The 14,450-nt window shown below is 35.1% G+C and overlaps 2 long non-coding RNA genes across 2 annotated transcripts; both read left to right on the top strand.

Annotated features, from left to right (window-relative positions):
• Positions 1–219: 219 nt before the first annotated feature.
• Positions 220–3,091, top strand: LOC125075311. Its single transcript, XR_007120188.1, has 3 exons — positions 220–231; positions 2,482–2,658; positions 2,775–3,091. It is a non-coding gene; the product is annotated as an uncharacterized LOC125075311 (long non-coding RNA).
• Positions 3,092–6,076: 2,985 nt separating this feature from the next.
• On the top strand, positions 6,077–9,217 carry LOC125075312. The gene is made up of 3 exons (XR_007120189.1): positions 6,077–6,088; positions 8,608–8,784; positions 8,901–9,217. It is a non-coding gene; the product is annotated as an uncharacterized LOC125075312 (long non-coding RNA).
• Positions 9,218–14,450: the final 5,233 nt, after the last annotated feature.

Raw genomic sequence — 14,450 nt, 5'->3', positions numbered from 1 at the left:
GATCATGGAAACGATGCGAGACAATATCTGTTCTAATTAAAAGTGATTAGGTAATCGTGAATGATTGGAATAGTTGGCACTGACTTATCCGTTGCGAGGAAGCATCGAACCCGTCTTGCCCTGGAAATCTGCGGCTCTCGTGAACGCCCTCTTGCGCACGCCTCGAGAATGACCACTGTGGTCTAAATCGGTCAGGAGAACGTCGACCATCAGCACGAACTATTCCGATCTGTATCTTCTTTTACCGATATTTAATATTGTAAATAACAAGTCGCACGGATCTCGTAGTTGTGTGTGTTGTGGATGTATTTTAGAATATTTAAGTAACATGTCCGTTGAGATTTTTATTTTATTTAAGCTTTACAAATACAGATGATGGATGAAATTAAGCGTCTTATTTCCGAAGCCTTTTCGTTTAGTCATTAAATTTAAAAAAAAAAGTGCTGTAGTTGACTAGGGGCCATTCAGTTATTACGTAAGAATATTTTAGCTTGTTTTTGAACCTTCCTCCCTATTATAAGAAAAAATAAGAATAGGCCGACCCCCTCCCCCCTGTTTAACATTTATTACGTAAGAATCTAATGTTTATGTTTCAAAGAATTAAAGTTTTTGAGATATTTATTCGTAATTTCAAGGGTACCAATAATCTTTATTTTTTACCCGCCCGTTGCCATGGCAATGGAAATATCGTTTTATGCCTATACGCACCCGAGCGAACCTCGACAATCGAACCCTTTTCAAATAATTTTAACTTTTTAGCATTTTTCTTGATCTTACGTAAGAACTATCGAGACTCCTTCCCACCCCCCTTGTAAGAAAACATAAGACAAATCTACCATTACGTAATAAATACCTGACAGACAGCGGTTTGAGAACTAATTTGGTTATTTTCACATCTTGATACGAAACGATACATCGATTGGATAACAATACAAAGCGTCTTAATTTATTTATTTAAACAATCTTCAAAACACGATCGGCACATTCACTGATTTTTAGTTATTGAGCAAAAGTAGGAAACGAGTTGGCTTGACGTTATACATTATAAACAACGAAACTTAACACTACAGCTAGTCAGCTAGTGTTGCACATCGATAGACTATCGATAGTTAAGGTTTTAGCGATAGTATCGATAGTAACAATAGTATTGTCACGTGTCAATACTATTGACACTATCGACAGTATTGCAAAAGCCATTACTTTTAACCTTAACTATAGATTGTATTATTCAAAACGATACCATCGATAATACTATATATCTGAATATACCCACATACGACCGTCTTAACCAAATAACCACGTCTGAGGCTTATGATAGTATATATTTTGTCAGGCTTAACATTCATATAGTAAATGAACGTCATTCTTTATGAGAGCTTACGACGGACTCTTAAGTCTTTAAATAAATAGAGCACCTTATCAAAATGTAGCAAAGTATAGGGCGTGAATTAGATATTGGAAGCGGCGTTACAAGTGCGATGCGACAAATCTACAGTGCGAGCCGTTACAAAGTTTGAGTTTGTAAAATATTTCTTATAAATATATTTTTAAAAAGAGGTCCTCTGAATTAACCTTTTACAGATTAATTGTGCTAAATTTTTCAAAAAAATATTTGTAACGCATTGCAACCTAAACTTCGCATAAAATCACCGTTTGACCAACCAATCACTTATAAAATATATAACTTGATTCTATTATAAAATATTTATAATCTGCCAGATCTTTTAATATATGAGTATATAGATCTATATAGACCACTTTACTCTATTAATGTAAAATTATTTAACAACTACGATGTTGATTGTTTAAATTTATATACCTAACAAATTCAAAAATTAATATATTTTTTTACCTAATTTAATATTTATAAAAACATTTTTATTTAAACATCGTGATTCTGTTCGTTTTTATTACATCTGTTACCAAATGAAACGTAAGCGAATAAAAAAAAAAAGAATTGGCGGGAAAATTTATAGCTTTACATTTACATTGTTTCGCCCGACGCCCACACTTCTACCCACTATCAGAAATAATCGTAAGTAGTGATTAAATGAAAGCCATTATTTATACACATAATTATATTAAATAAGTACATAATACGTTTAGGTTTTTATTGTACGAACTTGTATACTTCCAGTTTGTGGTAGGGCTTTGCGTCCGTCTACGTCTAGTGCCACCCACTCGCCAGATACTCTACCGCTTAATAGCAATAGATAATATTGATATAGTTCGGGTTGAAGGGATTATAAGTCAAAACCAGTGTAACCACAGGCACCAGGGACATATCATCTTAGTTTCCGAGGTCACCGTATCCACGATATAAGGAATGGTTAATATATCTTAGCGCCATTGTTCACTTACCATCAGTTGACTGACTTGACCATCCGCCTACCTACATCATAAAATAAAATTAACAAATGAAGCTATCCGAAGTAATTTCTTATCGATAAATGAAGTAAAAAGACTTGAGTCGGATCAGAGCCATGACGCCCCGCAGATCCACACGGGGCTGAAGCCGTTCAAGTGCGACACGTGCGGCAAGTGCTTCACGACGGCGGGCGAGCAGCGCGCGCACGTGGAGCACGTGCACCTCAAGAAGCCCTGGCCGCGCCGCGCGCGCGCGCGCCCCGACCTCGCCTGGCGCGCGCACGCCCTCGAGTACGTGTCCGCCGGCTGTGCTTAGTGCGCTGTCTCACGCCTGCTCTGCGGTCTCACGGAGACGTCGATAGTACTCGGGCGACGTTTATTGGCACTGTATTTATCGTTTGTTTCAGGTGACTCACGAAAACGTCATGATCATGGAAACGATGCGAGACAATATCTGTTCTAATTAAAAGTGATTAGGTAATCGTGAACGATTGGAATAGTTGGCACTGACTTATCCGTTGCGAGGAAGCATCGAACCCGTCTTGCCCTGGAAATCTGCGGCTCTCGTGAACGCCCTCTTGCGCACGCCTCGAGAATGACCACTGTGGTCTAAATCGGTCAGGAGAACGTCGACCATCAGCACGAACTATTCCGATCTGTATCTTCTTTTACCGATATTTAATATTGTAAATAACAAGTCGCACGGATCTCGTAGTTGTGTGTGTTGTGGATGTGTTTTAGAATATTTAAGTAACATGTCCGTTGAGATTTTTATTTTATTTAAGCTTTACAAATACAGATGATGGATGAAATTAAGCGTCTTATTTCCGAAGCCTTTTCGTTTAGTCATTAAATTTAAAAAAAAAAGTGCTGTAGTTGACTAGGGGCCATTCATTTATTACGTAAGAATATTTTAGCTTGTTTTTGAACCTTCCTCCCTATTATAAGAAAAAATAAGAATAGGCCGACCCCCTCCCCCCTGTTTAACATTTATTACGTAAGAATCTAATGTTTATGTTTCAAAGAATTAAAGTTTTTGAGATATTTATTCGTAATTTCAAGGGTACTAATAATCTTTATTTTTTACCCGCCCGTTGCCATGGCAATGGAAATATCGTTTTATGCCTATACGCACCCGAGCGAACCTCGACAATCGAACCCTTTTCAAATAATTTTAACTTTTTAGCATTTTTCTTGAGCTTACGTAAGAACTATCGAGACTCCTTCCCACCCCCCTTGTAAGAAAACATAAGACAAATCTACCATTACGTAATAAATACCTGACAGACAGCGGTTTGAGAACTAATTTGGTTATTTTCACATCTTGATACGAAACGATACATCGATTGGATAACAATACAAAGCGTCTTAATTTATTTATTTAAAAGATCTTCAAAACACGATCGGCACATTCACTGTTTTTTAGTTATTGAGCAAAAGTAGGAAACGAGTTGGCTTGACGTTATACATTATAAACAACGAAACTTAACACTACAGCTAGCCAGCTAGTGTTGCACATCGATAGACTATCGATAGTTAAGGTTTTAGCGATAGTATCGATAGTTTATCGATAGTATTGTCACGTGTCTATAATATATTGACATTATCGACAGTATTGCAAAAACCATTACTTTTAACCTTAACTATCGATACTATAGATTGTCTTAATCAAACGATCCTGAATAGTTTTCGAGGTCAACTATCGATAATTCTGTAACACAGCACACGCCTACGTTAGCATAGATCTTTAATAAAAAACGACAACAGGACGAAATAATTAAACTAATACAGATTAAAAAGTAATAAACCTGATTACGTACGTATTTTACAATTATAAAGTTATCATACATAAGTCGCAGTAAATCTTTTGTTTGTTACGTCTGGGCACCGTAGTCGTAGCTAGGCCAAGTAAAATAAATTACTGCAAGCTTGCAGTCGTTTGAGCGCACCGCACGCACTCGGCATCTGAATGTACCCACGCACGATCGTCTTAACCACGTCTGAGCCTTATGATAGTATATATTTTTGTCTGTAAATGAACGTCATTCTTTATGAGAGCTTACGACGGACTCTTAAGCCTTAAATGAATAAATAGAGCGCACCTTCTCAAAATGTAGCAAAGTATGGGGCGTGAATTTGATATTGGAAGCGGCGTTACAAGTGCGATGCGACAAATCTACAGCGCGAGCCGTTACAAAGTTTCAGTTTTGTAAAATATTTTCTATAAATATATATTTTAAAATTGGTTCTCTGAATTAACCTTTTACAGATTAAGGTTTCATCGTGCTGAATTTGTCAAAAAAAATATTTGTAACGCATTGCAACCAAAACTTCGCATAAAATCACCGTTTGACCAACCAATCACTTATAAAATATATAACTTCATTCTATTATAAAATATTTATAATCTGCCAGATCTTTTAATATATGAGTATACAGATCTATATAGACCACTTTACTCTATTAATGTAAAATTATTTAACAACTACGATGTTGCTTGTTTAAATTTATATACCTAACAAATTCAAAAATTAATATATTTTTTTACCTAATTTAATATTTATAAAAACATTTTTATTTAAACATCGTGATTCTGTTCGTTTTTATTACATCTGTTACCAAATGAAACGTAAGCGAATAAAAAAAAAAAGAATTGGCGGGAAAATTTATAGCTTTACATTTACATTGTTTCGCCCGACGCCCACACTTCTACCCACTATCAGAAATAATCGTAAGTAGTGATTAAATGAAAGCCATTATTTATACACATAATTATATTAAATAAGTACATAATACGTTTAGGTTTTTATTGTACGAACTTGTATACTTCCAGTTTGTGGGAGGGCTTTGCGTCCGTCTACGTCTAGTGCCACCCACTCGCCAGATACTCTACCGCTTAATAGCAATAGATAATATTGATATAGTTCGGGTTGAAGGGATTATAAGTCAAAACCAGTGTAACCACAGGCACCAGGGACATATCATCTTAGTTTCCGAGGTCACCGTATCCACGATATAAGGAATGGTTAATATATCTTAGCGCCATTGTTCACTTACCATCAGTTGACTGACTTGACCGTCCGCCTACCTACATCATAAAATAAAATTAACAAATGAAGCTATCCGAAGTAATTTCTTATCGATAAATGAAGTAAAAAGACTTGAGTCGGATCAGAGCCATGACGCCCCGCAGATCCACACGGGGCTGAAGCCGTTCAAGTGCGACACGTGCGGCAAGTGCTTCACGACGGCGGGCGAGCAGCGCGCGCACGTGGAGCACGTGCACCTCAAGAAGCCCTGGCCGCGCCGCGCGCGCGCGCGCCCCGACCTCGCCTGGCGCGCGCACGCCCTCGAGTACGTGTCCGCCGGCTGTGCTTAGTGCGCTGTCTCACGCCTGCTCTGCGGTCTCACGGAGACGTCGATAGTACTCGGGCGACGTTTATTGGCACTGTATTTATCGTTTGTTTCAGGTGACTCACGAAAACGTCATGATCATGGAAACGATGCGAGACAATATCTGTTCTAATTAAAAGTGATTAGGTAATCGTGAATGATTGGAATAGTTGGCACTGACTTATCCGTTGCGAGGAAGCATCGAACCCGTCTTGCCCTGGAAATCTGCGGCTCTCGTGAACGCCCTCTTGCGCACGCCTCGAGAATGACCACTGTGGTCTAAATCGGTCAGGAGAACGTCGACCATCAGCACGAACTATTCCGATCTGTATCTTCTTTTACCGATATTTAATATTGTAAATAACAAGTCGCACGGATCTCGTAGTTGTGTGTGTTGTGGATGTGTTTTAGAATATTTAAGTAACATGTCCGTTGAGATTTTTATTTTATTTAAGCTTTACAAATACAGATGATGGATGAAATTAAGCGTCTTATTTCCGAAGCCTTTTCGTTTAGTCATTAAATTTAAAAAAAAAAGTGCTGTAGTTGACTAGGGGCCATTCATTTATTACGTAAGAATATTTTAGCTTGTTTTTGAACCTTCCTCCCTATTATAAGAAAAAATAAGAATAGGCCGACCCCCTCCCCCCTGTTTAACATTTATTACGTAAGAATCTAATGTTTATGTTTCAAAGAATTAAAGTTTTTGAGATATTTATTCGTAATTTCAAGGGTACTAATAATCTTTATTTTTTACCCGCCCGTTGCCAGGGCAATGGAAATATCGTTTTATGCCTATACGCACCCGAGCGAACCTCGACAATCGAACCCTTTTCAAATAATTTTAACTTTTTAGCATTTTTCTTGAGCTTACGTAAGAACTATCGAGACTCCTTCCCACCCCCCTTGTAAGAAAACATAAGACAAATCTACCATTACGTAATAAATACCTGACAGACAGCGGTTTGAGAACTAATTTGGTTATTTTCACATCTTGATACGAAACGATACATCGATTGGATAACAATACAAAGCGTCTTAATTTATTTATTTAAAAGATCTTCAAAACACGATCGGCACATTCACTGTTTTTTAGTTATTGAGCAAAAGTAGGAAACGAGTTGGCTTGACGTTATACATTATAAACAACGAAACTTAACACTACAGCTAGCCAGCTAGTGTTGCACATCGATAGACTATCGATAGTTAAGGTTTTAGCGATAGTATCGATAGTTTATCGATAGTATTGTCACGTGTCTATAATATATTGACATTATCGACAGTATTGCAAAAACCATTACTTTTAACCTTAACTATCGATACTATAGATTGTCTTAATCAAACGATCCTGAATAGTTTTCGAGGTCAACTATCGATAATTCTGTAACACAGCACACGCCTACGTTAGCATAGATCTTTAATAAAAAACGACAACAGGACGAAATAATTAAACTAATACAGATTAAAAAGTAATAAACCTGATTACGTACGTATTTTACAATTATAAAGTTATCATACATAAGTCGCAGTAAATCTTTTGTTTGTTACGTCTGGGCACCGTAGTCGTAGCTAGGCCAAGTAAAATAAATTACTGCAAGCTTGCAGTCGTTTGAGCGCACCGCACGCACTCGGCATCTGAATGTACCCACGCACGATCGTCTTAACCACGTCTGAGCCTTATGATAGTATATATTTTTGTCTGTAAATGAACGTCATTCTTTATGAGAGCTTACGACGGACTCTTAAGCCTTAAATGAATAAATAGAGCGCACCTTCTCAAAATGTAGCAAAGTATGGGGCGTGAATTTGATATTGGAAGCGGCGTTACAAGTGCGATGCGACAAATCTACAGCGCGAGCCGTTACAAAGTTTCAGTTTTGTAAAATATTTTCTATAAATATATATTTTAAAATTGGTTCTCTGAATTAACCTTTTACAGATTAAGGTTTCATCGTGCTGAATTTGTCAAAAAAAATATTTGTAACGCATTGCAACCAAAACTTCGCATAAAATCACCGTTTGACCAACCAATCACTTATAAAATATATAACTTCATTCTATTATAAAATATTTATAATCTGCCAGATCTTTTAATATATGAGTATACAGATCTATATAGACCACTTTACTCTATTAATGTAAAATTATTTAACAACTACGATGTTGCTTGTTTAAATTTATATACCTAACAAATTCAAAAATTAATATATTTTTTTACCTAATTTAATATTTATAAAAACATTTTTATTTAAACATCGTGATTCTGTTCGTTTTTATTACATCTGTTACCAAATGAAACGTAAGCGAATAAAAAAAAAAAGAATTGGCGGGAAAATTTATAGCTTTACATTTACATTGTTTCGCCCGACGCCCACACTTCTACCCACTATCAGAAATAATCGTAAGTAGTGATTAAATGAAAGCCATTATTTATACACATAATTATATTAAATAAGTACATAATACGTTTAGGTTTTTATTGTACGAACTTGTATACTTCCAGTTTGTGGGAGGGCTTTGCGTCCGTCTACGTCTAGTGCCACCCACTCGCCAGATACTCTACCGCTTAATAGCAATAGATAATATTGATATAGTTCGGGTTGAAGGGATTATAAGTCAAAACCAGTGTAACCACAGGCACCAGGGACATATCATCTTAGTTTCCGAGGTCACCGTATCCACGATATAAGGAATGGTTAATATATCTTAGCGCCATTGTTCACTTACCATCAGTTGACTGACTTGACCGTCCGCCTACCTACATCATAAAATAAAATTAACAAATGAAGCTATCCGAAGTAATTTCTTATCGATAAATGAAGTAAAAAGACTTGAGTCGGATCAGAGCCATGACGCCCCGCAGATCCACACGGGGCTGAAGCCGTTCAAGTGCGACACGTGCGGCAAGTGCTTCACGACGGCGGGCGAGCAGCGCGCGCACGTGGAGCACGTGCACCTCAAGAAGCCCTGGCCGCGCCGCGCGCGCGCGCGCCCCGACCTCGCCTGGCGCGCGCACGCCCTCGAGTACGTGTCCGCCGGCTGTGCTTAGTGCGCTGTCTCACGCCTGCTCTGCGGTCTCACGGAGACGTCGATAGTACTCGGGCGACGTTTATTGGCACTGTATTTATCGTTTGTTTCAGGTGACTCACGAAAACGTCATGATCATGGAAACGATGCGAGACAATATCTGTTCTAATTAAAAGTGATTAGGTAATCGTGAACGATTGGAATAGTTGGCACTGACTTATCCGTTGCGAGGAAGCATCGAACCCGTCTTGCCCTGGAAATCTGCGGCTCTCGTGAACGCCCTCTTGCGCACGCCTCGAGAATGACCACTGTGGTCTAAATCGGTCAGGAGAACGTCGACCATCAGCACGAACTATTCCGATCTGTATCTTCTTTTACCGATATTTAATATTGTAAATAACAAGTCGCACGGATCTCGTAGTTGTGTGTGTTGTGGATGTGTTTTAGAATATTTAAGTAACATGTCCGTTGAGATTTTTATTTTATTTAAGCTTTACAAATACAGATGATGGATGAAATTAAGCGTCTTATTTCCGAAGCCTTTTCGTTTAGTCATTAAATTTAAAAAAAAAAGTGCTGTAGTTGACTAGGGGCCATTCATTTATTACGTAAGAATATTTTAGCTTGTTTTTGAACCTTCCTCCCTATTATAAGAAAAAATAAGAATAGGCCGACCCCCTCCCCCCTGTTTAACATTTATTACGTAAGAATCTAATGTTTATGTTTCAAAGAATTAAAGTTTTTGAGATATTTATTCGTAATTTCAAGGGTACTAATAATCTTTATTTTTTACCCGCCCGTTGCCATGGCAATGGAAATATCGTTTTATGCCTATACGCACCCGAGCGAACCTCGACAATCGAACCCTTTTCAAATAATTTTAACTTTTTAGCATTTTTCTTGAGCTTACGTAAGAACTATCGAGACTCCTTCCCACCCCCCTTGTAAGAAAACATAAGACAAATCTACCATTACGTAATAAATACCTGACAGACAGCGGTTTGAGAACTAATTTGGTTATTTTCACATCTTGATACGAAACGATACATCGATTGGATAACAATACAAAGCGTCTTAATTTATTTATTTAAAATATCTTCAAAACACGATCGGCACATCCACTGTTTTTTAGTTATTGAGCAAAAGTAGGAAACGAGTTGGCTTGACGTTATACATTATAAACAACGAAACTTAACACTACAGCTAGTCAGCTAGTGTTGCACATCGATAGACTATCGATAGTTAAGGTTTTAGCGATAGTATCGATAGTAACAGTAGTATTGTCACGTGTCAATACTATTGACACTATCGACAGTATTGCAAAAGCCATTACTTTTAACCTTAACTGTAGATTGTATTATTCAAAACGATACCATCGATAGTACTATATATCTGAATATACCCACATACGACCGTCTTTACCAAATAACCACGTCTGAGCCTTATGATAGTATATATTTTTGTCTGTAAATGAACGTCATTCTTTATGAGAGCTTACGACGGAATCTTAAGTCTTTAAATAAATAGAGCACCTTATCAAAATGTAGCAAAGTATGGGGCGTGAATTTGATATTGGAAGCGGCATTACAAGTGCGATGCGACAAATCTACAGTGCGAGCCGTTACAAAGTTTGAGTTTTGTAAAATATTTCTTATAAATATATTTTTAAAAAGAGGTCCTCTGAATTAACCTTTTACAGATTTATTGTGCTAAATTTTTCAAAAAAATATTTGTAACGCATTGCAACCAAAACTTCGCATAAAATCAGCGTTTGACCAACCAATCACTTATAAAATATATAACTTGATTCTATTATAAAATATTTATAATCTGCCAGATCTTTTAATATATGAGTATATGGATCTATATAGACCACTTTACTCTATTAATGTAAAATTACTTAACAATAGGCTTGTTTCCACTAATAATAAATCGGATGGCTTTGAGTTTCTAATGATTAACTATGATAATTAGTAAATAAAAAAACAACTTTTCTACAAAAATAATAAAAGATTAATTATATTTTTGGAAAATAAAATCGACAAAATGAGGCATTTAATCACGTGACATTAAACACCAATCAGAGTTGCGTGACGTCACACCTCGCGAAACAAGCGCGGAACGCTACGTTGTTGCTATCAATTATCATTATGGCAGATAAACTGGGGGTACTACTTGGTTCTGGATCTTTCAAACACTCTGCGATTATTGACAAACTTTGTTTTTTCAACATATATCTTCTTGGCATTCGAACTTCGTTGGTATACAAACTGGTTTCATGCGCACTTGTGTCTTTACCCATAATATGATACTCTGTATAATTAGTCATATCATTTGGCAACTAAAAAAATAAGAAGAGTTTGAATTATTACATTTTATAAAACGAAAATAATATTTTAACTCAAACTAATCATAAAATCCTCTTCTAGTCCTAACATTTTATAGGTTATGTGTGATATATTATATTTGCTAAATTCATTTCTTTTACTATACATTTATAAATAGATATATCAAGTTGTATTTAATACTTACATCGAAATGATCTTCACAGAAATAAATTGTGGAATTAGTTGACAAAATAAGAGCATCTTGCCTCCATGCCATTTTTAACCACTTTCGTATTTATTTATTGTTTGGTACGTATATGAATAATTTGTCTGTCGTTTTTATCGTTGTACTTTCACATAGGGGCACCATACAGTATTTATAATACGAGGAATTCATTATTTATTAAAAAACACAATTGACTGTCATACACAAACACGGCTGTTTCGCGAGGTGTGACGTCATTCAAGACGCCATGACAGTCTTGGCCTTTTTCGCGGTCAATTTTAAGTTCATTTCTAAAAACTCAAAATACTAACATAAAAAACCTATTTTTCTTAAAATAGTATATTTTTGGGGTGAAATAGATGCTAAGCTATAGTTTTAAACTAATTTCCAAATTTTGTCAACTAGCCTATTACGATGTTGATTGTTTAAATTTATATACCTAACAAATTCAAAAATAAATATATTTTTTTACCTAATTCAATATTTATAAAAACATCTTTATATAAACATCGTGATTCTTTTCATTTTTATTACATCTGTTACCACGCGAAACGCAAGCGAATAAAAAAAAAAAAAGAATTGGCGGGAAAATTTATAGTTTTACATTGTTTCGCCCGACGCCCACACTTCTACCCACTATCAGAAATAAACGTAAGTAGTGATTAATTGAAAGCCATTATTTATACACATAATTATATTAAATAAGTACATAATACGTTTAGGTTTTTATTGTACGAATTTGTATACTTCCAGTTTGTGGTAGGGCTTTGCGTCCGTCTACGTCTAGTGCCACCCACTCGCCAGATACTCTACCGCTAAATAGCAATAGATAATATTGATATAGTTCGGGTTGAAGGGATTATAAGTCAAAACCAGTGTAACCACAGGCTAAAGGGACATATCATCTTAGTTTCCGAGGTCACCATATCCACGATATAAGGAATGTTTAATATATCTTAGCGCCATTGTTCAATGGTGGTGTTAACCACTTACCATCAGTTGACTGACTTGTCCATCCGCCTAATATAAATATCATAAAATAAAATTAACATTTAATGTTTTCTCAATTTTGAATGTTACTTTAAAAAATTTACTTCTGAGTGCCATGTTATAAGTATAATAAATTAATTTTTCTAGTGATCGACATGAGTCGTTTAAATTTAAGGAAAAGAACTCGTATAAGCTATTATGAACCAGAAGAACCCAATTTGGACGAATATGTTTGTAAGTACAATAAGCTAGGCATAAATTCAACCTTTAAGTGATACAAAAATAATTTGAAAAACTAAAACTAATAATGTACAAATTCAAGTCTAAAAATAACTAAATACTTATAAAATGTTAAAGTATTAATTACCTATTTATTAAAGTTATTCAATTAGTATTTTTGGATATTATGTTGATTTTTTTAGAGATTAATAAAATACATATATACCTTTAAAAAGTAAAAGCAAGAGCAGTGTTCCAGGAGATAAAATAATATTTTAATTATAATAAAATATAGAACCTATTTTATTTATATTTCCAAAGATACTTTTTATTGCAGTTTGCACAGATTGTGGGGACTTTGTGTATGAGTACTGTGCTATACACAAGCCCCTATTGGTAATACCTGATGACAAGGTTAGTATACCATACTACATCTAGAAAGAATAAATACTAAAACTCATTATAATATTTTAACATTAATCAATATAATTATAAATACTTCCCGGTAGACAAAAAGTTTGAAGTATTATTTAATGTATTTTACAAATAAATAGTGTGAGCTACAGTTTATTATTGATAGCATAAGCAAAATAAAAACATACTTTTATATTCAAGTAGTTTTATATGGACATTTGAATCCTCACTTACAAAACTGTATTAAATGTCAACTTAACACTGGTTTGGAATGTTGATTCTCTACTGAGAAGCACCGGTAAGAAACTCAGTAGTTACTCTTTCTTAACATATGAAATACAAAGTTATGTCAGTTAAATTTAATTGAAATATATAGTACATCTTGGGTGTCAACAAGTACTTTTTTATCAACTATATAATCTTGTGATGAATAGTTTGCCTTATTTATTAATGTTTTTGTAGCAAACTCTGTATTTATAAATTGGTAAAGTTAAAACATAAATTATTGTTGCCTTGAAAATACTTTATAAGAGTATATTTTTGTGTTATGACCCAAGAACATTGTAATAGACATTTAATATTAAAATGCACACAATAAGACTATCCCATAAAGAAAATGTTTTGAAGTATTATTATACAGACAGCAAAATAATGGTCTAAATTAAAAATAATTCAGCTTTTGCCTGTAAGAGATCGCTTTTAGTGATAAGGCCGCCCTTGCCTTCAACTTTCTGTAATTAACCATTTTACCATGTACTGTTATTTTTTTTTATGATATTGAGTGCAATAAAGTTTTTATCTATCTATCTATCTTCTTTTGGTGTTGTTAAAAAAATAGTTAATGTATATGTATATGCTAGCTATGCTATAAATAAATATACTAGCTGAGCCTTCGGTTTTACCTGCTAAATTTCAAGTTGTAGGTGTTATAGTTTCTGAGATTTAATGATTAATCAGAGTGGTATTTCGGTTTTATATACAGGTTAACTGATAGTTCGACGTATTCCCGTTTGGAGGTGATAGGGGTGACTATTTGCGATTTTTAACCCCCATATGCATGATGCAAAAGTGAATCATTTTGGAGTTATCACGTTTTTTAGATTTTTTTCAAAAATAAGTCAAAATTGCAACTTCAAAAATTTATTTAAAAAAAAAAGTTCCGATTAAAATCTACTTTTTTCTTCTGATTTATAAAAACGATTAATCACTGGATATTTTTCAATATTTAAACAATAATTATCGGTCTTTATATATATATAAAACCGAAATAAAAAATGAGTCCCTATGTCTACATGAGAACAGTGTCACCAATTTCATTGGTCTAGGTACTTGTGGTAGGAATTTGTTCAAGCCCGTCTGGGTTGGTTCTACCCACAGATATTCTACAAACGGTAATACACAGTTTTGTTGTGTTTCGTTTTGAAGGGTAAGTGAGCCAATGTACGGCACAATGGATATAACTTCGTAGCCGCCAAAGTTGGGCGTAT

Source organism: Vanessa atalanta, chromosome 30, assembly GCF_905147765.1.
Source record: "Vanessa atalanta chromosome 30, ilVanAtal1.2, whole genome shotgun sequence".
Lineage (NCBI taxonomy): Eukaryota > Metazoa > Arthropoda > Insecta > Lepidoptera > Nymphalidae > Vanessa > Vanessa atalanta.
Note: the sequence above shows the minus strand (reverse complement) of the source record. Positions and strands in the feature narration are given on the sequence as shown.